Genomic DNA, 27,843 nt, shown 5'->3' on the forward strand with positions numbered 1-27,843 from the left:
ATGTGTAGCAGCATAACTGTATTTTTGGTCAGTATTGAGCACAGCTTTTCATAGTGGAGGAACAAATGAGTATAAAGGAAGGAATAGTAATAGGCATTTTTGAGCAAATATGGAGTGTGTTCCTTAATTGACTACTGATCTATTGTAGCTTAACCAGTCACAGTGTGAACTCCACCTTCTGAAAAAAAAATGCATTTAGAAGTCAATTCAGCAAGGAAAAGGGGAGAAAATAACTCCAGTTGGCAGGTGCTTGTCCACTGTTTGGTAGCACAACCCCTGGCAAAGGCAACCAAGGTGCTGCCGTGCTGAAAATGTGTGATGTCTGCTCATTCGTCATATCTAGTGTGAAAGTTTGAGTATATGATGGCAAGAACAGAAGATTTGCTTCCCAAAATTTGTTTTTGTTCAATAGTTAGTATGAACTTTCTGTGTGTTTAACAATCAAAGGGAAGGTGCAATGACATTAACGATGGTTTGGTGTTTCCATGGTGGTTGTATTCCTAATAAACTGTAAAAATAAAGCTGATTACAGGAAGGTTGATGGCTAGGTTAATATACACTGTAGTGGAGTCATTTTAAAGTAATCCAAGCAAAGAAAGGAGATTTATATAAAAGTACATTTCAATTACTTGTGCCTCTGGCACACTAATGTCCCATCCAGCATAGCAAAAGCCCAGCAACATTGTTCTTGTTTCTTTTTGTAACATCTATAGCCTTTAGTATTGCTTTTCTTTGTTAATTTTTGAAAGATTACTTCTTAATTAAGGGGCATAATCAACTTAAATGAATATCTTTACTGAAGAGAGTCATGTGATTTGTTTTTTAAATAACATCTAATTTTTGAGCACGACTTCAGTTAAAATTTTGATACTCTAGTAGAGAGGAATGCAAACTCTCATAGATGTCTTCATGGCAAGTGCATTTTCTAGGGGTTTCTTAGCTGGAGACAGTGAAACACTAGGGCAAGTCTAATTTTTGAGTCAGTGGAAAAGAAATTCACTTTGAAACAACGCAGCCAGACTAAAAGTTCAGTTGTTTTGGGTTTTTTCTTCCGCCCAGAATACTCAGGATCATTCTTTAAACACCACTGGTATGGCAGGACATTTTAAACACACTTTTTCTTACACTTATTGTAAGAGCTTAGCACCCAGTGAGCATGTAAATGGAGTTACTACTTAGTCTGGCCACTTGCTTTGGTAGTGAAATAGAAACACCTTTTTTTTTTTCTAAAATTCTATCCCAAAGGGGCTAGAACCTAAGTATTTTGAATTCCCATTTCTTTGAATGGGAATTTTCCCTTACAAAGGAGTTTGGCATTTGGCTTGCTTATAGAACCAGGTACTTTTTTACATTGGCCCATTACTTTTGATCCTGTTAGATGTATATTCCTAATTACACTAAGTCAATGTACGTAAAGATATCAGAGGAAGAACTGACCCAGAAAGGAAGATACTCAGTATTGAGTGCTTTGAAGCTTTGGGATTGAATGACTGTCTCATTTTGTATGTGACCTTCAGATTAGTAATGTGAACGTATAGCTTTTAAGAGATACGTGGTGTAATTAATGATTAATCAGGGTGCTTTGTTTTGCATATTTTTGAATTCTGTAGTCAAGACTTGTGGGTATAATAGATGGGTTTTATTTTCTTTCTTTTGTAACTTATCTTTACTGACTGCATCCATTTGCTCCCTGATGTCTGTAGGCTCTAATAAATTGAGGAGTTTAGGCAGACAGCTCCTAAGGCAAGAGCTGTCCCTCGGCTGGCAATGCTGTCGAGTTCTGCCTAGACTATAAAAGCCTCAGAAAAGGGGACAAGCTTTTGGCTGAAAGGCATAAGAGAAGTGTAACAACTTTGATGTACCCCCTTTTCTCCTTTTCTTGGATGTTTAATTGGCATTAGGAAACAGAGCAGGTCATTGGATTTATAAGCAAAAAAGGGACTGTTTTGAGTTAGAAATACTCCTAGGAAGTCTCCTGTTGGTAGTGTTTGCGCTGATGTTATGAATTCCAAGATATTTAGAAGTCTTTAGAAAATACCTTAGCTGTCAGAGTGACATGATAAAGCAAAAATCTGAGTTTCATCATAGAAAAGATGTTTATCTACATCTTTGGGGAGAACAGCTTGAAGATGTGGCAGCTTTGGATTTGAATGCACAAAACCCTGCCATTGAGCAAATAAAAAGACCTCCCCAGCTCTCATACCCACAACATTGCTTCCTTATATAAATATCCAGAGAGACTAGCTTATACATTAAGAGAACACATCTTTTACTGGCTTCCTTGCTCTGAAAAGCCTGCTTGACCCATTCTTAATACAGTAGCGTTACAGGTCAAAGAAGAGATCAGGTATAATACAATCCATAATAATTTTCCTAGCAGTATCTGCATCAGGATAACATCTTTCAGTTGACTGGAGTACTTGGCTTTGTTCCTGTTGTTACCTAGAGACTAGCTGCTTGAAATCATGGTGAATAGCTCCCTTCCCCCCCTCCTCCCATGTGAATGTTGCCTGTTGGCAAGAGCATGTGGCTTGAAAAGGAAAGGTTCAGAGACAAGAATTGCTGGATGCAGTAGCCCTAATACCCTCACAGAAATACAAGCACTATGGTCATGGGAGGAAGAGTTATTATTATCCCTTCATGTTTAGGGAGAAGAGAGTATCTTCAAGATTAACCATTTGTATACAGGACAGAATAGTTAAAATTTGTTCTGTTACTGTTATGTTACCCTCAGTATCTCTTCCAAAAAAATCAGTATTACAGACTAAATAGAGTAACAGGAGCAGCAGTGGCAAGAATTAAAACAACACCAAGGCTGGGTCACTCAGGACACTGCTGCATTTTTCTCCTGCTGTGCAGGGAATGGCAACACCCTTCTTGTCCACAGGGGTTGAGATGAGAAATAATGGGCTTCAATCGCAGCAAGTGAGATTTACTTTAGTGACAAAACTTTCTAGGATGAAATACTGTATTAGATTGCTTATAGAGGTTGTGGCACCTCCATCATTGTGGGTCTTTAGGTTAGAAAAACATCTGTCAGGAATGATATCTGTAGAGCTGTTCCTGCCTTGGGGCATGAAGATGGACTAGATGACCTCATGAGGTCCCTTCCAGCCCTGTTTTCTATGATCTCTACTCCAGGAGTTTTCATTACTCATCCCTCAAAGCCCCAAAGGTGACAGGACTATCACACTTCATTTTTACCCTTGCATAGTCTTTTTTTGCTGCATGGCTTTTACTCATTCTGAGAGACTGGCTTCAATTACATTTGTCATATGGCTCTCCTTTTTTATAGCCTCTATTGTTTTCTTTATCAGTCCATACCCTCTAGGCCTTTTCTCTTCGTTTTTTAAATGGATCCTACTCACTTACAAACTTTCTGAAAGCAAAACTCACGCAAAACTTAGACCTGTTTTGTGGATTTAAAATTTCAAATTAGACAAAATGAATTAGAGGAGCTGCTAAGTACCAGTGCCGTGCTCAGTGCTGCAACAGATGCAGGAATAGGAACTGATTTTGCCTTGTTAGATGTGGACTGGAGCAGATGATGAGATGGGGAGCTGCCTAAAACAGGCTGTTTTGCTTGTTGTACTTGACTTGGTACAGTGTGGCTTTGAACCTTGAAAAAGGGCTGCTCTAATAACCTCTGCTTATGATGGGGAGCACATGAGATACCAGATGCATCTGTGCAGTCTGCACGTTGGCATTGCTGTAAAGTGTAAAAGAACTAAGGTTTGTGATTTAAAGTCACAACAAGTGATGATTTAAGGGTGATTAAAAAAAATACTGTAAACTAAGAGAGCCAAACCAGCATGATTATACAAGTCATGTGTTTTTATTGAAGTCGAAATAAGTACCCTACACAGCTGCACAGTCCTCTCTCCCTGACACAGCTGGATGTTTCAGAAGCTGGTGTGAAACAATAGTTTCCCATTTTAGTTACACCTTTTCATTTCTTCCTGAAGTGGAATTAAATTTGTTCTGTTAATATTGTTTGTGATGGTTTTTAAGTGTTTTCCTTGTGGGTTTGTTTTTGGGCTTCCCCAACTCTTCGTTTGAGTTTGTAAACTGGAAGATTGCACAATAAAAGCAAGGTGTCAGGCTTGAGGTAAACAACGCCTTGCTTTATTGCATAGCATCTTTCCAGTTCAGCTCCAGGATACACTGGTCTGTGAAACAGCTGTATTAATTCTTCACATGTCTGAGCGTAATTGCTACAATCAAAGCTGTAGAGAGGAAGGTGCTTGAAGCAATCCCTGCCATGGTGATGGCGCTACTCCTGTGGTGTGTGCTTGAAGAGGAACATCACACTCGGGGCATCGTGGTCATTTCAACAACTGTCCAAGACTACTTTGGCCAGCTTTCTCTTGTCCTTCTCCATGGTTTAAACCGGCAGTCAGAAAATTAAAAACCCCTGGAGACATTTTGCACAGGGCTGCACAAGGTAGTGATTCACCTAAATGTTTTATGTTCCTCTGAAAATTTTGTATTCAGTAAATGGATGCACATAGGCGGCAGTGGAGCAGAGGTGGGGTACCATGTGGGGTCTGGCAGGCAGAGCGCTGAGAGGAACCTGGCATTAGTTTCTACTACACGGGGCAATGTATTTGCAGTATTCTCAAGTTTAACTTTGATAATCTCATAATTTAAATATTATTGCCTATCTTCCTTCTCCTGGCTTTTAAAAGAATTTGACTATCCCCATTGTGTTATTTTTCTGAGGAGATGTCTTTTGTAGCTAATTATTCTGTGGAAGCACTTAGTGATACATTGAATGCCGCTTGCTTTGCTGATGAATTTGAAACACATTTTAATTATGCAGGGTTTTTTTTTGAGGGAAACTCATTTTTGCAAGCTCCGGGCTACAGGAGTCGCCATGTCTGCTTCAATCTGTCTGCTCCATCTAAAAGGTCTGGTTGCTGGAATCCGTGGACCCTTTCAGCAAAGTTATGAAGGCAGAGCTGGAAAAGCGTATCTCAATGGAAACTTTGATTAATTTTTCAAGAGGTGACCAAAGCTGCTGTGTTACAGAGCTGTCAAATACCATATGTCCAGAAGCCCTGTCATCTGAATTTCAAAGTCAGAACCACATTTTAAGAGACTTGCCCTTTTCATCTTATCTGATCTGTGGGGGAGTGTCAGTGGGACTAAGCCCTGTTTGGTTGTGTGAAAGGAGTGTGCCAGGCTTACTTTGCCAGGGACTTTGAGTTTAAATCTATTTCAGGCCTTTAAAAAGGTCAGGCAGGGCTGCCAGCCAGAGCCTGTGTCTAATTCAATGCTATTAGAATCACAGAAAAATAAACTCCCCGATCTTGGGCTAGAGGGCACGAAGTGAAGGAAGTGTTAGATGCTTTATAAACTGCAGAATATGCTCTCATTGCAAACTACTTCTGCAGCTCGAAGCAGGCAGATGTACCCCTGTGCACTAGGAAGGTCACTCAGGTAGATCTGCTGTAGTCTTTGGGCTGCACCAATGGGGATCTGATTGCTCTTCTGGGGCCTGAAGAAGCCACTTTCCTTTGTTTGCCAAGAGAGGTTAGGATGATGATCCTTATTCTATTTTAGCATTTAGGTAGTGTATCTTTCCCAGGTGAGCTGTATCTGCCTGCTTAGGCTTCCTACAGCTGTAATATTTTGGGTTTTGCTCTGCAGTGAGGCAAAGGGGAAGCAGTTGTGTGGCATTTCTCGTGTCTGGATTAGGGTCTATTGCACCATTAGTTGTGTTTGCGGGGCAGGGCGAGAAGCTGACCTGTCCTGTCCTTTGCTCATGACCCCAAAGAACGGTACCCAGCTTACTCTTGATCTGTATCTTCTCTGATACTTAATTAGCCCACTGAAAATATTTGCGTGAGTTCCTAGTAGAGTAACAGGAGTTTTAATTCACCTTTATTTTATTCCTACTTTGCTGTAATCCTTGATCTTGTGCTGTTATTTGTAATCTAACATGTGTTCTTTTAATATTGGATGGAGCTGACATCAGTGGTTTGAAGAGCCAAAGGAAAGATTTCTTATAACGGTAATCAGTTTGGCTAATTTCCCAGAAGCATCTAGACCTGCCGAGATACAAAGGAGCCAGTGTACAGGACAGAGTCTCTTTTTCCATAGTTGGGTCTAATTTAACCAATATGTTGTTGATTTGCAATGCAATTTTGATTCTGGGATTTGACTGGTATCTTGGAATGCAATTTTTTATGACCTGGAAAATCTTATATTTGTTTCCTATTATCGTGTCAGGAGGGATTTAATTTTGTTGGCTTCTTTACCCAGTAATCTGATAAATGTGAAAAGCAGCTTTAATGTGATTTCTCATTGATTATTTTCATATTAAAGCCCTGTGATCTGAAGAGCAATAAGTTTGTATTCACTTGCCATCTTTTAAGTAGGTCTTAATTTTAATCTTGTAGGTTTTTAAAATTAAATCAGCCAAAATTGGGGAAATTATGTTTATATTCACTTGCCATCTTACTAATGCATCTCAGCTTTAATCTTTCTGATTTTCCAAATTAATTCAGCAAAAATTGTCACTTGGATTTAATTAAAGTATAAATTTTCAGCTTAATTCTTTCCTAATGTGTCAAATTTTCTCATACCAATGTGAAAAGTTTTAGCAATATTAGCCTCTTTTCTAATAGATTCTTATTTCTCGAAGTGTCGTGAGAGGTTGGTGTTAAGTATATTTTTTTTAATTGAAATCTTTACTGCTGGTAAAACCTACTTGTCAATTTTGTAGTTGACTGCTGCATTAATTTTGAAGTTATAAATAAAAATGGAAAGTAAATTAAGTATCTTGGTATTACATGATACAAAATAGCTGTTGCAATAGTGATGCTGTTTTAGCTAATTACTGCTTTTATTCAGTTCATGCATTTTGACTGGATGAAATCTAGCTTGTTGTGATAATGGCTGGAAACAAGCAGGGATCTGAGTTCTGGTAGATCTGTAAAATGCACTAGTGGAAGGAGGTTCGCATGGCAGAACATCCACCTCCGCTGACAGTAGGTGGCTTCTGTTGAGTTGGGAGTACCATGTATGAGCAGCCTTCCCATCGGGGCAGTTGCAGGGAGGCTGCAGAGCCTGGTGGGTGCTGCACCCTTACAGTGCGAGTGCTGGAAGTCGGTGGTTAAAGAGATCAGTGTAAGATTGGCTTGCCAGTGCTGGCATCTACTCCATCAGCTCTTCCAGCCTTTCACAAATACGGGCAGAGCATCAACGCCTTTCTGTCACCTTCTACCTTTTCCATAGAACTAAGTAGAAACAGGTTATGCAGTATAGGTGGCGTGTGTGATAGTTATCTTATTCTTTTTTTTCCTTCCCAGAACAGCTTTGTGTGTGTGACATTGTTGTATTTTCTGTTGTTTTTTTGATTGTTTTCTTTTTTTTTTTTTAAAAAAAAGAAAAATTAATTTTATCCCTGTGGCTTGCTTCTGGATTTTGTATGCAGCTAAGGCTGAAAAAGAAGTAGGACAATTTCTGGAAGCAATATGAGTTGTCTTGCATGCAGGGAGCAGTATGGTCCCTAATGTGGTAAAAGTTTTGAAGTCCAGTGCTTACCACCGCCCAGATGTGCTTTCAGTTTGCTTTGCTGTTATCCAAGTAGAATCAAATAAACCTGTACCAAATCCCAGGAGAAGCTTGAGGAGTTTTCTAGGAGCACTTGCCGTATTTTATGTCTCCCATACAGTCACTCTGGCTGAACGGCTCCGGCTAATAGCATGAGCATTGCTGCTGCTGGTTTGATGCATGACTGGCTACTGCATTTCTTAGTCACATTCTGGAAGAGTTCACCTTCTGTGTGCCACTTGTTTAGTGTTAACTGCAGCAGCCTCAGTGTTGCCCTATAATTATGTTTTTGCTTTCTTCGTCACCTTGAGTTGCTTCTCTATTAGCAAGTTGAATAAAGAGCATAACAATGTAATTGGACAAAAGTGTCTCTAAATGAGTATTGCAGTCTCAGTAACAGGCTTGTAAGGGAAGAGTGGGCACTGACACCTGCAGGAGCATGTGGTGGAGGGGAGCACAGTACGGGAATAAGGTCGGGTTAGACTCTAATGATTTAAGGGCATGCAATCAAAAGCAAATTATCATTTTAGAGGTAAAATCTACCACTTAGGCTAAAAGTTAATGTCACTTCTTGCAAGCTCTAACAATATCCTGCCTATTATGAAGACTGCCACCACTTACTGCAGCAAGATGGTTAATCCATCCCATAAGCAGCTGCTAGCAAAGTTAGTGCAGTAAGCATCAAGAAAGTCAGGTTGCTGACCTTTTGAAAAGAGTTTTCCCTTCTGGAGCAGTAACTTCTGAAAAGGCAGACTGCTAATTTGATTTTTGGTGGTTTATAGTGTGCAGTGTCCATGGTTCTATAAATGGTCTCTCCCTTGTTGCAGGCATAGCATCAGGGTTTTTTTCAGGGGCTGGGGAGTGTGTGGAGTGGAGTGTTTTAAAATATGTTAGTTGGGAAATTAGGCATAAGTAGTATAAAAAAAGTCTAGGAAAAGATTAAAGATTAAATTATCTGAGGGAAGAGAAAGATGATAACTTTGTGCCCAACAGAATATGTGACATGCTAATACTGTGAACAGACTGTGAGTCTGTACAGGTAATCAGTTTTGTGAAGATTTTCTAAAATGATGCAACTCACTACATGGCTGAACTTAATTTAGTAATAGATCAGTGTCCTTTCTTTTAGACAGCAGTACTATTTAACTAGAACATTCATTATACCATGATAACAGAGATCTCCCAAAAGCTAACTAATTGAACACAGACACTGGAAAAACAGTGAATACACATTACCGTTTCAAAGGCTGCTATTGCTGAAAGCCACCTAATTGTATTCTGCTGCAATTAGTAATAATCTTAATGGCTTTTCATATTTATGAATATATAAAAATAAATAAGCAATACACCGGCTAGGATATAATGTTGGTTCATAAAATTTTATTGCTGAACAGTAATTAAGCGTGCCTCTAATCACAGCATCATTTTTCACTGTGGATAGTTTTGGGTGGGATGGGATGGGAAAGACTTGAGAAAAAAAATGTGAGTATTCAGAAAAATACCTTGCATGAAAGATTTCAAATCGCAGATATTTAAAATAAAGCAGGTGTTTGTTTCTCATTTCCCTGCCCATTACCTTTCACATGAATTTTTGACTTGATATACCCAAGTATGCAGAAGAACTTTGGTTCTCCTCCCATTCTCCCCTGCAAGATAGCTGATCCTTTTTTTGGCTGCCTTCTTTTAGTCTATATTAATCAGGAGGTCATAGTGAAAGTTTAGAGAAGTACCTCCTGGCTATTAAGCAAATTCTAAAAATCTCTGAGGTTTTGAGATTAAAATTTGTCCCATGTATATGCAAGCATAAATTTAGAAGGCCGCAGAGAGAATTGCTTGAAGTTTTGGCCCAAGTGGATTTACTCTCTGCTTATGTCCACGCAAGTGAGAGATAAACTGCTTAGTCTCATTAGGATTTTTTTCCCCTTTTCAGCCCCATGCATTACAAAATGTTCCTGCATTGTTTTGACTTGACCTTTCATAGTCACTAAAAATCAATAGACTTTAATGCATTTATTAAATAAGGAGGATTCTAGGGATTAAGATGCAGGGTTCACTGCTGTAGCAGGAGCAGAAGGTAAAGAGTTGTTAGTGCACAGACAAGACAGGCTGCTGTGTTTACAAGAGTTCACTGCTCCTTTTATTGTAGGAGCTCGTGACGGCTGCTGATGAGCAGCCCAAGACACTGCTGACGTCTTCTCTTAAACTTCCTTCAAAGGAGGAATCTTGATCATACTTTTCTCCTTTTTCTTCTTTCTTTTCTCCTATAAAGCAATATTACCTTTTATTCTGCTTTGATTGGACTATATTTGACCTTCTAGGGACTGGGAATGATGGGACTTCAAACCCAACTGGATACCATGAGCTTCAAAGAAATTGAAGTACTTATTATGAAACATGATTTAGTGATACCACACAGACCTTTATACCCTTCAGGTCCTGGCAGTTATGGACAATAAGATCCAGCAGATAAAAGGATGCCAGACTTTCTGATGTTTGTAGGGGCCTTACAAATGTAAGCGCTCATTTAAAAGTATTGCTTGAGTGTCTGACAATTAAGCTATAACAGGAGACTTCTATTCTCCGTTGAAAATTGTAGGACTTGCCATCCATGGTGTTGAGGAAGGAGATTTATCAGGTAGAACAAAAATTTGCAGTTCTTGACCAGGTAAAAAGAAACACCTGAAGCCAAAATCTGGGAATGATAAGCTACTTACGGCATGATCTGCTGCAACATATTAAAACCAGAGTACATGTATGAACAGTTTTCTTCCAGCGTGTGACAAAACTCTCACAATGGTATCTTCATGTGTCAACATTCATTCATATCTCAGCATATTAAGAATGATTTAGAAGGAAGCAGTGTCAGACCACATTGATCAAATGTTGGTGTTTCAAGACTTAATTATTTTTTTTTCCTTCTCAGCTGCTTTATAGGGAAAAACGCTTTGAGTAGGCTTAAAAAAACATGGTTTATAACCATAGGTAAGAACTTTAAATTCTTATATAAATGTACCAGAAGCAAAATTTTATGGCAGTTTTCCTTTCTTGGTACATAATCATTTGTCTAATCTGCAATAACAGAAGATAGATACGCACACAGAAGGGGTTAGATGATCAGTAATTGATTGCTTTTCCTCTTAAAGAGCAAACTTCTTGTATTCTAAAATGTGAGTGCTTTCCTTTTATGGGGTTGGCATTGATTGAGCATAAAACATGTCATAGAGGGTGTCTGGAAATGGTAATTAAAATTGTAGAGTTTCAAAAGAGAGCATTGATTGTGTTTCAGGGCCATACCTCAGTTAAAAGTTAAAGTGTAATCAGCAGTCATTCACCTAGAATACTCTGAGGCTTTCGCCTGTGAGGTCAGGAGGGGTCTGGAAATGAAGATTTGTGTCCTACCTTTGTAATTGTTCTAGTGAAAATTAAAAAAAAAGTAAAGGTTAATTGCATTTAAGAGGGGAACTTCACTGTTTTCCTTCTTTTTGACTTCCATTAGCATTTTTTTTAGTCATTAAAGACCCTAATGGTGTCCTTACTACTTTTGTGAAACATATCTTAGATGTCCAGATGGAACCCTGTAGTGCTAGACCTGTCTGGTAGGCAGGAAAAGGGGACCATGAGGCTTAAACATTGGCCTCATGTTATACAAGTGGGCTATATCAACACAGTGAAAATCAGAAGAAAGGTGTGTCTTCCAGACTATTTTCTTAAAGAAGCAGTGAGAAATTTTAAGGTTGTTTACAATTTGACCAAGCCGGTAAAATTCAAGGCTTAGAGTGGAGAAATGCATGAAGTCCTACTTGCAGCACATCTCCACAGTCTCTATTGCAAAGTGTTGGCTTCCTCTAATTTAGTTGAGTTTGGGATGTCATACTGGCGCTTCCCTCCTGACAAAGGTGATGCAGAATCTATACAGCTCACATAACAGCCACATCAATGTGAAGAACACACACTTGGTTGGTGCATGATGAAAGAGAGGCACATCCAGACTGCACCTTCAGCTCATCAAAATGGGCCATTATTTTGGCAGCTTGCAGTGTTAATGCCAATTAGTGTAGCAAGGTAATTCAAATGAGGTTGAAAGCAAATATATTCAAGGCAGACTAACTGTGTTGGAAATAACCCCAATTACAATGGTGCCTGTATCTTTTGAAGGCAAAAGAGCAGTTCCCAGGGATTTGTTGGTATGTTTCTCTTTTTGCATGCAGAAGTTGCTTTTGAAGCACTTTCCCATGTTATATGCTGTATGCACAAACGTGTCAAAATAACTTTCCCTGGAGCTGCTAGGATACTACTAGATGTTTCCGCAACAGTTCACATAAAACTTAATTAATCCAAAGCCCTTCTAGCATGATGCGCAATGTGTGGAAGCAGGCTTCTTCTATAAGCTCTCATCCTTCAAGACGTGAACCAGAAAGTAATTAGTAAAGGTTAGAAAGAACTGTTTCTAAAGGGTAGGTTTTTCCATGGTTCTCTAACGTGGATTATTTTAAAGCTTCCTGAAGAAGCATTCTTTTATTAGCTCTTAAAAGCACAGAACAGGGTATTTGATAGCTTGCTGCTGAGCTTGCATGTCTCTTCCATGCAAAATGAAGCCACGGACACTCAGGTCTAGTTATGGTGCGTTCTTCTGTCTTGTTCCTGTCTTTGGATGAAATGCTGTAGTGTGTTGAATAGAGCACAATGTGGTTCACAGCAGATGTACAGACCTTGCATTTTAACTTGGACTCTTTATTGGGAATTTACATGGCCTGCCTGAGGCAGGAAAGCAAAGAGACCAAAGTGCTACCAAAACCCTGTCCCTTAGCAAAGGCAAGAAATTAGTTGGATGGAACATGTCCAGACAATTGCTACAGGATTGCATGCCCTGCTAGCTGTTATCATGCACGCACCTGCTCTGCACCAAGTATGAGAGCATACAAGTAACTTAGCACTCAATAAATTAAATCAAATTAAACTCCTACTGTCGATGCGCAGGAGGTTAATGCAGTTCAACAAATTATGACCTGTGGCCTGTGCATGATATTGTCTGTCTGCTGTGTACCAGCCCAGCCAGCTGACCTTCCTCTGCACACAGGCTTGGGACTTGCTGCAGGGGTGAGATCAAACATCTGCTTAATGTTTTACAGTTTGGTTTTAAAGAATACCACATGAGAAAAAGTTGGTCATGCTTTCTAATAACCCATCTGTGTCTATAATAACTTGCACGATTAGGAGATTTGAGGTTGAATTCATGTAACTTCACTTTCCAAACACTAGATCTCATTTTGTCAGCATGGATGAAAAACTCCCTACTACCAGAACCTTCACTTGTGAGTAGCTATGGATAATGATTAAATAAACTTGTAGCCTTTGAATTGATAATCTGGGGATCTAAGACCTTGGAGTTTAGTCTTTGGATGCCCTGCTATTTGCTACCCACCTTGAGGGCACATAGAGGTAAAAACTGAAGTACAGTGTTATAGCACGTGTTATATCAGTGCCACACAGAAAGCTCAAATCGTGGCCTGTTTTCACTGCATGTTCTCATTTTTTTTTGTGTGTTTAGGGTTGCAGTATTTTTTCCACCTCCTTGCTTATGTTGTGGACAGCGGCTGCAGGAAAGAAGGAATTGTCTTTCTAATGTCTGGACATACTGTTCAATGCAGGCAAAGTTGGTTTTGTGTTTTTTTGGGTTTTTTTATCATATCTCCTTTTGAAATTAAATGGATTAGCTGGCCATTAAACCCATTGTTGTAAATTACCAGGGATTCAGCAGAATTATGCCAGTTTACATCACATCAGAAGGTAGCGTGGGATGATGCAGTAATTTGTATTATGACAACTGCACAGTGCTAGAAGCAACAGATTGTTTTAAAGAGGTCTTATATTTAGTTACTAGTAGATTATGTTTAATTAAATAAAACTACGTGTTCACTTTGGCTTATTGTGCACCTGTACAGAAGTTAAAAAATAAACTGTCCTCATGAGATGAACAAGTACATTCACTGTGAGACTTAAAGGGAAGTGACAAGCCTCTAAGTAGGTGAAAATTGAGAGTTCAAGTGTTTTCTAGGAAACAGTATGCTCACAATATTTGACTGGTACAGCGGTGGTGATTTCAGGGCACTGCTTTTGCTGCCTAAATCACACATGCTGTCACAAAGTCCCAGTGTTTCTTGGCTTTTGGAAGCATATAGGCAGATATAATGTCCAATTGTTGATCATGGTTCACTGGGTATTTGCCCTACAAAGGTCACATCAGTAATTTAGAAGCACAAATAGGATTGTATCTAATTCCTAGCCTACTACAGACAAACGACTTGTACTTCTGCAGAAAAGTATATGGAGAAAGAAAATTTTCAGAACTAATGGAAATGCGAACTGCCTGTGGAAGTAGTTATTAATCATTCTCATATTTTTGTATTGACTGCTGATAATCCTTGCCTTGTCTAGCAAGGCTTGCACATTAGACTGTCTTACATCCGTAATAAATGATCAGATTAGCATTATGGTCAGCTTTAAATGATCAGATAGGAGTAACAGGCTCTGTAGGGCTTTTTTCCTCTTCATACAGTTCTGCTTGTCCAGTGGTGGCACTTGCATTATTTGGAATTATTTGGCTGTGAGGCTTTGTCAAGTGCTGGTTGTTCCCTGCGAAAAAACTAAATAAGTCCAGTTAGAATTACTGTGGCAACAAAGATGAGTATGAGGAATGTCTGGTACTTAAGATATCTGACCTGATAGCTCACAGTATGTTTGATCACTGGACTAGAGGACAGTATCACCCCTGGGGAGGCAATGTCGTGCATTTAATGCAGTTAAACCCCTTCCTGTAGTAGCAGCTGCATGAGCAAAAAGTATTCACTTCCACATTTACATTAAGAGGGCAAAATCCTGTTCTGTGAGCAAGCTCCTCAAAACCTGTCTTGCTGCACTCAGAGTTTTATTTATTACTAGAACACTAACATCTCAAATACAACTGCTGTGTTTCATTATTAAACAGCAGATTTTTCAGGTTAGGCTTTAAACCTGGTGTTTTTAAGCCTGCAAGCTCTCATCTGAGGGATGTGATGAGAAGGGCTTCCTGCTTTCGGAACTAGTGTTTAATGTGCGGGAAGTGTACGTCCCAACTCAGGGTTGTCTTCAGAAGCTCCTAATTAGGACAGAGTGATTTGATTTTTCAGGAGGTACTTTTGGGTTTCCTGAAATAACACGACAACCACTAGTGTGATGCAGAGCAGGTATCACAGGCTACTGTCATCTTTGCAGCTGTCAGAAGTGTTTTGGTGGTAAGCGAACCCATGCATTTGAATAAATAAATATTTTTTACTTAATTTATGGTTTTCAAACTGAAAAAAAGCTGTCAAGTTTGAGGTATAATGACTGACTTTGACTTTTTTTTTTTTCATTTGCAGTGGCATGAAACTTTTCAGAAAAACTGAGTGATGTTTTAAGCAACTTCCCCGCAGGATGCAGAATCACTTAGGTATTATTTTCCATATAACTTTATACAACAAAGAAGGAGCAGGGAGGCAGGAGAGCAAAGTGTGAAGTGGCCTCTCGGGAGGTAATGATGTGGTATGCATTGCAGAGAAAAGCAGGCAACTGTTTGAAATCACTGCAGTCAGTCTAGGAAGTGTGAATAAAGAGAAGAATTGCCCTGTATCTGGTTTTCTGCCACAGCTGAAAGGCTGTTTGTGTTAGCTCACAGATAGCATTTTATTTGTTAACTAAGCTTTAGTGATCTTCAATTCTGGATACAGAGGCAAGACCTTACAACTGATGATTTCAGAAGGAGCTTCCCAGCAGTGCTGTGGAGAAGTACAGGCTCTCAACTGTAAAGACTGGTGCTTGGTTCTGTGGCTGAAATAAGTTTCCACTACAGACTTCTGGATAGACTTACACAGGCAACACTTTCCTTTTAATGTCCTTTCCAATGAGAAAAGCAGCTTGTTTGTGGACTGTGGAAGGATCCATTTTCCTGTTTTCCTGATGAACATTGGGGGGTACCCCCATATGCCCAGTTATTCCAGCAGGTGTGCATCAATGAGAGAGATTTCTGGAGGCTCAGATCTTGAATTGGCAATGTATCGTACTGGATGCAGCACTTAAAAACCTAAAGATGTTGAGTGATCTGAGTCTCTGGGCTTGTGCTGTGTGACCACAGTATGATTAGTGGGATCCTGTATGCGTCACGGGGCTCTGGCTTCCTTTACAGTTATTCTATAAAAGTGAGGAAGGATTTCAAAGCAAAGTAGCAGGTGTAAGCCTTTGCCCTTGTGAATTCATTGTTGTTCCCTAGTGCTGAGATCCTCTGTGTCAGTAGAGGGGAGTTATTAGTGCAAGATGTGGTAGGTAGAAACACAGAGACGTTTTGTTTTTGTCTGAAGTCACCTCATCGAGCTTTCAGGCTGGTTTGTTGGCAGCTGAGCAAAAGGCTGTTTATTCTACATGACTCTCAGAACAGTTTCAAATAGCTTCCAAATACAAATCAGTGGCTTGTTCCCCAAAAAGCTAGTCAGAAACTTTTATCGCTTCTGTCACTCATCTCTTGCTTTTATGGGTCAGCTCTGAAGAGCAAGTGCAATTAGAGCATTGTGTGTAGTCTCAAGGCACATTTTACAGCTCTAGATTGGAATGCAGATTTTGCTTATGTAAATTTAAAATGTAATGTAAATTAAATATAACATGAAGTTTTAAATTAGTACCCATATACTTCTGAGACCTTTTTTATTTAGCAAAGCCACTTGGCTGGTCTCAAAACTAGTGGAAGACACTCCTTCCTTCCCTTCTTTCTTTCCCCACATCCTCCAAAATGGCATAAATCCTGTCCTTTTCCTCACTCTCCCAAAAATGTAGGCTTCGTTTCTGTAAGAACTATAAAATTGCAGATAACCTCTTTTCGTCATCATTCCTCTTGCAAAACAATTTCATGTAATTGCAGTCTGTTTGTGAGATTTGTTGATCCTTGCAGGATGAAGTGTGTGGAATTCCTTCTGCTTCTTCTCTGGAAATCCTTTTGAATGTTGTTTTTCTGTGTAGCACATTGGCTGGAGCATATACTCTCTCCTTGTTGATGTTGGTAGCTCTTTTCAGTAGCTATAAACTGATAAAAGAGGAGGATGAGGAATAACAAACCACTTTTATGTTTCTGGCAGGAATGAAGTCATACGTGTTAGGTGTGTTGCAGGGATCATGCTCTGGACTGTGTGATGTGGCACTGCTGCTGTTCCAGTGGTGCCACAGGGAGCCTGATGAAAAAATGAAGGTCCTTCTTAGTGTCAACCTCTTCAGATATCATGCTCCCCAAGAGCTGAGTTTTCCAAATTCTCCAGCTTCCGTTGCCTTTAAAGAAGTAATCCCCAGCTTTGAGGGGAGGAAGGGGATAACTGATGGTAAGACAAGAGTGCCAAAATTTTGGCATTTACCCAGAGCTGTGTCTCTTTGGCTTTTAAGTCCCTTGTTTATGGAAATAGTTTTTCCTTGTAGTACACTTTTTCTCCTAGAAGATAAAATTGCAGATTAAGTAATGTTACCCACGGGAGCTCTCATGATGGTTATCAGCTTTCCCTGAAATACTGAATTGTTCTGTTTCACAAACTGTAACTGGCAAATAGGGATGTGGGGATATAAATTTTTGCAATAGTGCCTCTTCAGCCACTGTTTGATAAAGACTTTTTTAAAATTCCTTTTACATTTGGCCTTACAAAAAACTGGTAAAATCTTTTCAATTTGAAAAAGACTGTGAAAAAAATAGAAGGTGTTAGAGAACTTCAAAATGTGAAGTGGCTATTCTGCTATAGCTCCTCTTGTGCAGTCTTCACAGCAGCTTTGTAACACAGGTCAGGTCTGCTGTTTCTTTTCAGTGATGAGCATTCATCTGGGAGCGAAAGCAACATGCAAGCTTCATATGTGTAGCTTTGAGTCAGAATTCTAATTTTAAATTTAAAATCACTTTTAGCATTTCATTTATGATGTCTTGATTAGCTCATTAAATGGAACCTGCAAGAGGAAAGCTCATTCCTGCTGCTGAGGTATTGTAAAAGAGCTTGTTTTTTATAACTTAGTTAAAAGGAATTTATGTGAAAATAAGCTGCAAGAAAAAATAAATTATGTGCCTGATTCAGTAATTTAGAGTGACAATGAACTTGTCTACTAGCACAGGCTTCATCTTGGAAAGGAAAGAAAATTGATACTAATCTGTGACAGAACTATGAATGTTGAGGAGAAGGAATGAATAAAATGTATAAGAAGAAATATATCATTCCAGGAATCTGTAATGCTTTATCATGATTTTTTTTTTTTTAGTTGTGTTCTACTGTTTCACCCTTTTCAAAATCCCTGTCTGAGCACTTGGACTTAGCTCTTGGAAGACATTAACAACTCTTCTACATAAAATATGCATCTGACTGGGGTTTTCTCATGGTAATGGTTCCTTCTACCAAACAGATCCTTGATATTTTTTTTCCCTTGTGGGGTGGACCATTCATAAAAGTTACTTATGCCTGTTTGGACTATTGTTTTTGTCCTAATTGAAAAGTTGACTTAAGGCTGAAAATTATTTCATTGTTCTGATCAATTTGCTTTTGTCTCAGTTGTGGTCTTTCTGTTGTGTGGTTGTAAATTAGCACATTGCATGATACTTGCAGGTAAAATTTTAACAAAAATTCTTATGTCATTGTGATTGTCCAACAGAAAAAAATATATTGCTCTGAGATAGCTTAAGGGAGAGAACACTTTATGGAATCTAGGATCAGAAGTTCATTTTAAGTATCTTGAATCTAGTACTTAAAGCAGTTGGGGAAAAAAATTACTGAATTACCTGTTTCACAGAAATCTTTATTTTAAATTATTGATCACATGCTCTAAACTTCCATGGTCTAAATATGTGTAGCACACATGCAGTGTTTTATGTCCCTCCCAAAATTATTGTTGAAGGGAGAATCAAAGAGGAAAATCTGGTTTTCTCATCCCTGGGCAAAAGAACACTTCTACAATCCCCCAGACTGCCTTTGGAAGCCCTTGTATTAATGTGGGTATGGAGAAGAGAGAAACCAATGACTTAACCTTGGAAAAAAACCACTTGCCCTGAAAGAAAACTCAGTAGATGGTATCGGCTGTATTCCACTTATAATCTCTCCAGATGTTTGTGGAAATGTAAGTGGATTTAAGTATCCTTAAGAAGTGTCTAGTTTTTGAAATCTGCTAGATTCAAGGTTGAGCGTGCATCTTTCCACAGCCTGTTATAGAACTTGATTAATACATAGCACTCTTGCCTCCTGCATTTGCTCTTATTAAAACTTCTGAAATTGTTGGGAAGGAAAGGGCAAGTTTTGTTTGAACGTTTTATCTTTGATGCTGTATATGAACAGTTTTAAATTTACTACATTTCAGTAGTGCCGTGTGCAGGTTGGTCAACAAGGATTCTGAACTTGTCAGGAACAAATGTGAATTACATCTATTTTTTTCCTTGAATCCTAATTTTGTTTCTCCTGATGCGGGCTCTGTCATATTAATCGCTGTGTCATAAATTATTACTAAATGTTAGATGGTGGTGGTGATTATTTCAAAGATAGGGTGATCTAAAAGAGACAGCTTGCACAGGAAAAGAGGTCAGTCATATTAACAAAACTGGCAATAAATGCCAGAAAACATCATCATCATTTTATACCCCTTTTGGTCATGCTGTTGAGTTAGATGAACTATGTCCTTGTTTGTGTTTCAGAGAAGAAATCGAAAATATAGTCAGTGCAGGGAAAATGCAGGTGCCTTGATTTATTGATGTTATTTTATCAATTTTGCACAGGTTTTGCGGGGAGCAGGGAAGGGAGGAAGGAAGGTTAGCAATTTCAGATGAAGACAGGCAGAAACGTTCACAAATGCCTGTCACACCCCAAAAGCAGTAATCAAATTACTGCTGTGAAGGAAAATGATATAATTGATTATGAAACTTGAAGTCAGTGCCTAGAGCGTTAGGAGAGTTGCAGTGTGAGCCAGTGTATTTGAAAAGAAGAGCGGGTGCAAGTCTATTAAACATATTTTTAAGGGGAAGGAATCTTCTGCAGAAAGATACAGTATCTGTAATTTATGGGCACGTACAAAACACTACATCAGTGATTTATAGTGTCAGGCGGGGCTATTAACATGATTAGAGTTCAGAGTTTAATTCACTTCCCTCTTTAAAAGAGGAGAATTATCTCACATAAAGGCTTGTATGAGTTGTTTCTAATGGTGTGTGAGGACCCTCTGGGTAAAGCTGGAGGAATGATTTTAAAGAGGCTGATGAGCATTGTGCATTCCTGCTTATTGTCTAAGAAACAGGAATTATATGCATGGTGCTATATGGTACCCATGGTCAAGGTGTTTGGTTTTGTTTTTTGGGTTTTTCTCTCTTAGAGGAAGGAAATGTTTAACAGGAGTGCTAAATAACTCGGTGACTTCTGTTTCTAATACTATCAATCTATTGCCATCAATTTCTGTGTCCCACTATAGCAAATCAAGACTTTGTGTGTTACAAGAGCACTTTTCTTGAAAACAGCAGCAGGTAGAAGAAACTGTAAGACTTTCTTTGGAGTAGGTTTTTTAGGCTCATTTAAGTGTTAGAAAGCATCCCTCTCATTTCAGCTGTTGTAAAGGAGACTAGTTTTAAGCTGAATATCACTAGTTAAGTCACCAGTTGGTGACAAAAGTGGTTCCAGAGTCAGTAAGCATTTGCTTTAGGCCTTTTCCCTTAAATGTTAGATTTCACGTGCCTCTGCTGTCTGTGAAAGTAATTGATATTACCACAATATTTTATAAAATTTATCAATAAGAAACCAAACTCAGAAAAACCTAGGTGGGAATCATTCATAAAGTTCATGGAAGACGGGTAAGGTTGGGGTTAGCAACTGAGAGAACAATTCAGGTGCAAGCTATGATTCTGCTGCTGCAGTTCATCTTGAGAACAGGATGGTAAGGTTGCTGGTCATGCTGCCTGAGGCTCCTTGGGAGCTTCTGCCTGACTGCAGAGCTGCCTCTGGTGGCTGTACAGCAGGGTCTCCACAAGGCTGCAGTTGGCTATGACCTAGCACCACCACCCATCTCTTGGTGTGTAATATGATACAGCTGATGTCTCATGATAAAATACTTTTTAGTATATATAGTAGTATATTTAGAGTTAAGATGAAAATGCTGTCATTTAAGGGTATTTAAGTATTTTCTTCATAACCTATGAGAACCATTCTGTTTGCTTAGATTTAAAGTAATTTGATTTCCTTAGTCAGAAGAAGAAAAAAAAAAAAGACAAAGGTGCTCTGTTCTCAGTATCCAATGACATAATTTCTTCTGAAGCTATGACCAGAACCGCCTCCTGGACATTGTGACTATCTTGGTATTCTCTGTCCTTATGTGAGAGATATTTACATAGTTTGGCATAAATATAAACATATTGCTTGCACAAAGACCCCAGGAGCTGAGAATGGCATCATTACCCTCATTTTATGGATGAGAAATGAAGTCTAGAGAAAATTTAGTTTTCAAGCCAGAATCTCCCAGGGAAGGGAACAAATCTCCCCAGAAGCAAGACTAGTGTGGTTAAAAAATGGGAGTTTCATTGCTTCGTTCATTAGGAAATCTGTTTGCAGTCCCAAGCCCCAGTGACTTCAGACATTTGCCACCCAGTTCTCTAGTTCTGCTTTTTTAACACAATTTCTCTTCTCTGTTTGCCCTGCAGAGCTGCTGCTTACTATCTTCGGCATCCTCCTCTTTCTCAGTTTTCGATTAATCTCTCCCCACTCATTTTGGTCTGTTCCTCTGGCTGGCACAGAGCTCTCCCGACAACTCATCTGTGGGAGGGAAGTGTGATTTAATGGGGAGGAAAGAAGAGCTGAGTGCTTGTAGCTGTGAGTGATATTTGAGCCGTAGGTTTATTGGTGTGTACACCTCACCTTGCTTAAAGTCTGCTCTAGTATCTCAGGAGATCTTTTCCATCTCTTGCAAATTGCTTCGGTCTTTTCTTGACTAACTTCCTGGCTTCCTCTCTGCTGTTGTGGGTAAAAGTTTAGGCAGATGCTGTGCTCTTGCTCTGACCTTCAGTATTGCTCCCACAGCTAATATGAAATGCCATACAAACCTTGATGCAATTTTCCATGGCTGCTGTAGGCACTGTAGGCAAAGTGTCTTATTAATGGAGGAACCACAGGGGATTTTGATTGCGCTGTTGCTTCTGATTGTCACACTGGCTTAAAGATAAGTTATGCTTGGGGGTAGTCTGACTCCATCTCCCCATGCATTTCACTTGAGTATAAAATAATCCACACCTAGATGCTTTTCTATTATCAAAGCATTTCAGGTGAGTTTGGAATGAAAAGGTCTTTGTGTAAGATTGGTCGAGGGGAGCGAATTGTGAGGCAGTAACCTTATTGGGAGTTGTAGGGGAAATTGAAGCTGTAAACGGCGAGAGTTTCAGAAGGGCATGGGGAACTGGAATGGGAATTGAGTATTGGACAGGGAATTCTTGCTCCGAGTCTGCTCTTTAAATACCTTCCTTTCCAATGTTTGGATGGAAGTTGAAGTATTGGTCTGGTGGCTGTTAAGAACTGTGTGTACTAGGTGGGCTAGACATTTGATGGCATATGGAGAGGTGGAACCCTTGTACTTGTAGCAAGCAGATAGTTGGGCTTTGTGTGAAAGTGGAATAATAAAAGGAACTAAAATAATTCTTCTGGTCTAAATGCTTGATTTCAACGCAGCTGGAGTGATTGCAACTTTCAAAGAGCATTTTCCCCAAGACGAAGTTTCAGCTGGCATAAAAGCTAGCATTTGACATCCTTTTCATGTAATGACTATATTAACAAAAGAATGCCTCACTGTTGGCTGCCTTTGTAAAACAACTCCAGTGCAGTTCTTGGTTCTCTTAACTCGTGTGTGTATGCCTTAAAGTCGGCTCAAAACTCCCACTGGAATGCAACCAGGTCATCTTGTGTGCGCACGCAGTTAGAGTATTAGAAAGTACTCCACATGGCTTGACAAAGGCTCTGCAATTGTTCATTTCTGTTGCAGTGGGCAGTTTTAATATACTATGTTTGCTGCACTGCAGCATTTAATGTTCCTACCCTGGAAGCAGTGACAGAAGTACTGCACTTGGTTCTGTAGACCAAAAAAACCCAAAAGAACATTTCTACACTGTTTTGATTTATTTTTGATATTCATTTTAACTTAATCTTGTTGCTGCTATTTAGATACAGCTGGCTACAGCTGTAGGGCTGCACAGAAACTTTGAACAGAGTATAAATAGGAGACTTAACATTTGTTCATTACTGTGAGCATAGTCTGGATAGGTGATAAAAAGGAATGTGAGATAAGTGATAGACATCAGCTTTTGTTATAATTTACATTTTCTTAATATATATTTTTGGAAACTACATTTTCCCTAGTTCCTTATTGTAACTGCTGCTGAGGGTACAGGGGTCATATTTCTTACTGGTGTAAATCGGTGTAGCTGAATTAAAGCATGATGATTTTCCACCAGCCTTGGAAGCTGCTCCAATTGGACAAGGGGAAGTTATCTCTCTTTGTCAGACTGAATTGCAGAACTGGGATTTGCTCTTCTCTGCCTATCGCTGTGAGAGATAACAGGCCTTTAATTTAGTGGAGAAAGGCAGATGAATAAGCAACAGCTTGAAATTAAGGCCAGACAAATTAAAATTAAAAGTTAGACGGTTTGCTGAATAGTGCAAGACAATGTAATGTAAAACCAAACTACCAGGTCATTGGTACATTTCCTTTCTTTTGACATTTTCAGATCATGACAGAATGCCTTTCTGGGAGACTTAGTTGGACTGAAGCTGTGGGCTTAATACAGATATAACTGCGGGAAACTGGCTTGTGTGACATGATCAGATTAAATGAGCTAATGGTTTGGTCTGGTCTTTAAAATTTCTGATATCTAGTGTTAGTTACCTTGCTGATGATGGTGTAATATTCCAATCCCTTTGAAAAGCAGTGAGCTAAATGTCTTTCTGAGATGGCTTACATATTCCGCTAAAAATGTAATTCCACATTAGAAGAGAAATCTTAGTTTTTTGAAAATGATGCTGTGTTCGTATTAAAACTAAAACGTTTATTCATTAAAGTTTGGTGGGGTTTTTTGTACAATGGATGGAAAATCAAAAGTAAAGCTATTTAGGTTTAAAAAGCCAAAGAGAGCTGGGTTAATATAAGTTTCAGCTGTGTCCCAGTGTCCTATTCCATATTTGGATGAAGATCCCTGAAGTCCTGGGAAAGTCGCATTGCCACATCCCTCCTCTGACATGGATGAGTGAAAGTTCTGTGCTGGGGCTCATGTTTGTTTAAGACAGCTGGATGTGCCTATGACAAATGCTTCTGCAGGAGATTGGAGGCATTGCAAGGTGTGCGCTCCTCATATGGGTGCTTGAAGGTGTCATTTTGGACAATTGCTCTTGGTTTGTTACTGAGTTTCTCTAGAGGAAAATTTAGAATTCTTCAGAAACAAGGTGTCACTAATTGACTGTTGAGCACTAGGCTGCAGGAGGGTTAGTAGAAGCTTAAATGGGAAAATGTGTGGTTTTTGAAGATTAGTGTTGAAGACTGCTTTCTCTTTCTCCCACTTCAGTAGGAAACTTAATTTTGAAGGGAGCTTTGTTTCCTGGCTATGCTGTCATTAGCTCAATCTATTTTTTTTTTTTATTTTTTATGCTTTTCAGCTGCACCAAGTTGACCATCTTCAAATGGTGTAGAAAAGAGTATCCTGGTTTTTTGGTTTTTTTTTAATAAAGCTGTAGCAGCCCTGCGTGTGCACGTGGAGTGAAAATCTGGCTCTCCTGCAGCCCTGGGCAAAACTCACTTTCTTCAGCAGACCAGAATTTCATACAGGGTCTACTATTACCTGTTCCTTCTACATATTGTGCAGGCAGACCCCTCACCAGGAGAATATATGTCTGGGAAGGGACCTCCTGGGTCATTGAGTCCATTTTCCTGCCATCATAAGAAGTCACATCATATCAGCCCTTTCATTAACTGATCAAACTCCATTTTAGAAGTACGAACACTTTTTTCTCCCATTACTCCCACTGGAAAACTGATACAGAACCTCATCTTCTGATTTCTAGCATGTATTTATTCACAGCTGGTTGCACACCCTTGTTTTTCATGCCAACACTCTCCCGTGTAAATAAGCTTTTGCTTCCCAAGTGTTTAGTTATGTGGTGTATCCATAAACAGAAGTTACACCACTTCCCAGCCTTCCTTCGCTTCCTTTGGATCAGGCCAGCAATGATCAGCCTCTTAGTTCCTTCCACCCACTCTAGACATCAAACTGAAATTACCCGCGTGAGAAATTCTTCTCAGCAATTGCTGATGCTCTAAAGAGAAGAAGCTAGAGGAAAGTTTAAAGGATGGCTAAACTGAGAATGTCCTTAAATTTAACTTGTAAAGAATGTCATCAGCTTTCTGTTTTGTGGAAGCCGTGACTGCTGATAACTTCTAAGCTGAGCAATATGAGGGCCATGGGGCTTTTTCATCATAGAAGTTCTTTGGGGAAAGAGTCAGCAGATAGAATTGGGAATGTATTTCTCATGTAGTAGAAGAATTTGTGGGGAATATTGTTGAAAATTGTGCTGGATATGCTGGTGTGAGGTGTCATTGTAGTCCTTGTGGCAAAGTTGTTCCTTGTGAATTGTTTTTTTGGCATTTTGGTCTGATCAGAAGAATCAATGCTGTCTCTTTACCATCTCTGTTCAAGGATTTTTCACTTTCAAGAAGGAAGCTGTCCTGCAGATATGCTGTAGCTGCATAAGTCTTTCTTCTGGTCAATGAGAAGTTCATTTCAGACCACTTTTTGTCAGGCAGGTGGTAATAGCTTTAAATTTAATGAAAGGGATGAAATGACTGAACAACCCATGACATAGAGGAGCAGCTGGAAAAGAGATGACTGAGTAAGGGGATAGTGGTGCAGGTCTGCTAATTGTGAGATGGAAAAAACTAAAAGAGGCTATTGTTTATTGTCTCATAATAGGAGAACCAGGAATCATCATATAAAAACTGCAGGTCACTTAAAAAAAAGTAGAGGAGGAAATTATTCTTCACACAAAACTTGATTCTATAAGTCTCTGTGCAGAATAATCCAATTGTTGAATGTTTCAGTGGGTTCAAGATGAGGCTGTGGGAAAATGCATTGGTGGTTCTCATGTGCAGAGACAGCCTCTGCTGGCTCAGGAATCCCTTGGGCCACAAGTTTGGATTATTTTGGGAAGTATCATGGTATTTGCCCCCATTAGATTTATCCTGAGTTAAACAGTATTCATGACTGTCCAGAATGTGTTTAGTTCAGTAAACCTTGAGGCTCATCAGGTCTAGCTGTTCTTAACATGTTTCTGTTCATATTGTATGGTTTTTTTAAGTCTTGCAAAGTTTTCATCTTTACAACAAGTGGTAAATAATAGGATGATTATGTTAATGATTAATACATCCATTTAAATGCTGTCATGTGCTAAGCTGTTTAATATGACAGTTGGCCCTCAACTTTCCAACTGCAATCTTTAACAATGAAGAAATCCAAACCTGTCTTGCTGAGAAGTCATAATAGGTTTTATGGGAAGAACTGCTGGAAGAATTAGATAAAGAACCCTGAAAACATAGAGAAGTAGCATTGCGTTTTGTATTTAAGCTCAAGCTTCTATGTTGGATTGGAGGAAGACATTTGAAAATAGCTATACCAGAGCTCTTCAAGATTCGTCAGCCTACTGATATGAGCTCTGGGAACTGGGCTGTAAACTCCTTACCCAAACAGATGTTTTTGGTATGTAGCTTCAAAGCTTTGAAAGATTGTTTTCCCCACATGCCCTTCTATGTAAGGAGACTTTGAAGAGATGCTGAATAAATTTTATTATCTTTTCTGCAAAGCACTACCCACATGGAAGAAGCAAGCTTTGAAGAGTCATGGGCTCAGAAGTGAAACAATAACAACATAATGCAGGCCCAATTGAACAAAAAATGGAATGGAAACAGGAGAGATGCACGTCAGCCTGTTTTAGGACCCAGAGGGGTGAGAATTTTGAGATGCTTCAATAGCTTCTTCATAAAGATAAGTAAACACAAGGGAGCTATATTGGCTTCAGCTCTGCTACATTAGATAGAAGAATTCTTAATGTTGGGGAAGAATATAGATGAGTAACAATCCAGATGTTAGTCACGTTGTTTTATGTGCGTTTAGAAATGCATCTGACAGTGATTAGAGTGAATTGAGAACATAGAGTTTTGAATGGGGAAAAGAATGTCAGGAAAAGGGAACAGTTTTAACCGATCCTCTAGACCTTCACACTTTTCCCACACACTGACTGAGTGTGTATTGGTACCAGAGACTCTGCTTTGCTGGAGCTGTGTGAATGCCCAGGAGACTATAATCTCTGCTGTAGGAAATTATCAGGCTTTAAAATGAGAAGACAAAGATCTAGAAATACTACGGACTGAGACATAAGAAATGAGATCCAATTCAGTGGAATTACCCTATTTTCAATCTGGAAATCTAGGGTGCTTTTCAACATCTATTGCCTTCTGTTACTAGCGCAAGCAAAACACCAGTATTGCACTGTTATATTAGCATAGGTTCATTAACAAGTCTGCTTTGATTTATAGTTTCTGGAAAAAAAAACCTCTCAAAATTCAGGGGGTTCTTTTATTAAAAATGTGTTCACATTTTTCTGCAAGCAGGAGCAGGCCAAATCATTTTAGAAGGGCTCCATGCAAGAGTCTCCTTACACTTTCCATGTGGCAATTCAGAGTGTTTGTTCTCCCCTATTTAGGCTCCTGTTTGCCTTTTGTCATTGAAGTGAGTTGCAACTAGAAAGATAGAAGAAATATTTTTCTCGCAAAGTTTCTTTTCAGTTTGAAGATCTGAAACTGAACCAGTTGTGGAATTGCTTTGATTCCCTCACCCCTCTCACACCCTCCTTCAATCCCTTCCCTGAAAAAGGGGAGAGCACCCTTCAATCGTTTCACTGTCAAACCTGCTGTACCATTTTTAAACTATCAAAGGCAGGATGGAGTTTATTTGTAAGGTCAAGATCTACTTATAAGTAATAGCACTTCCCGTGGGGAAAAACACTAACACAATTTGTAAAAGTTATTTTACTTGATGGTCAAATAAACTCAATAGCGCATCAAGAGTAGGGTACCTGGCTGTGATGTGACTCGCGCAGCAGTATTAAGCAGAAGGCTTTTTTTTTCCTCTTACAGATGTATTGATGAGTTTTCACATGGATGTTTGTCTTTGAATCGCGGCTTCAGTATTCTAAAAAATAACGA

General features: G+C 39.2%; 1 protein-coding gene across 4 annotated transcripts in view; it reads left to right on the plus strand.

Moving 5' to 3' along the window:
* SGCD (sarcoglycan delta) overlaps positions 1-27,843 on the plus strand; it is a 376,457-nt gene that overhangs the window by 94,251 nt on the left and 254,363 nt on the right. The window contains exon 1 of one of the 4 annotated variants that reach the window (XM_069869202.1): positions 15,009-15,028. The exons of the other annotated variants lie outside the window; for them this stretch is intronic. The gene's annotated coding sequence lies outside the window, so the exon portion shown is untranslated. Of the gene's footprint in view, positions 1-15,008; positions 15,029-27,843 lie in introns of those variants that run through there. 4 annotated transcript variants of the gene reach the window in all.

The sequence above is a fragment of the Phaenicophaeus curvirostris genome, chromosome 15, assembly GCF_032191515.1.
Source record: "Phaenicophaeus curvirostris isolate KB17595 chromosome 15, BPBGC_Pcur_1.0, whole genome shotgun sequence".
NCBI lineage: Eukaryota > Metazoa > Chordata > Aves > Cuculiformes > Cuculidae > Phaenicophaeus > Phaenicophaeus curvirostris.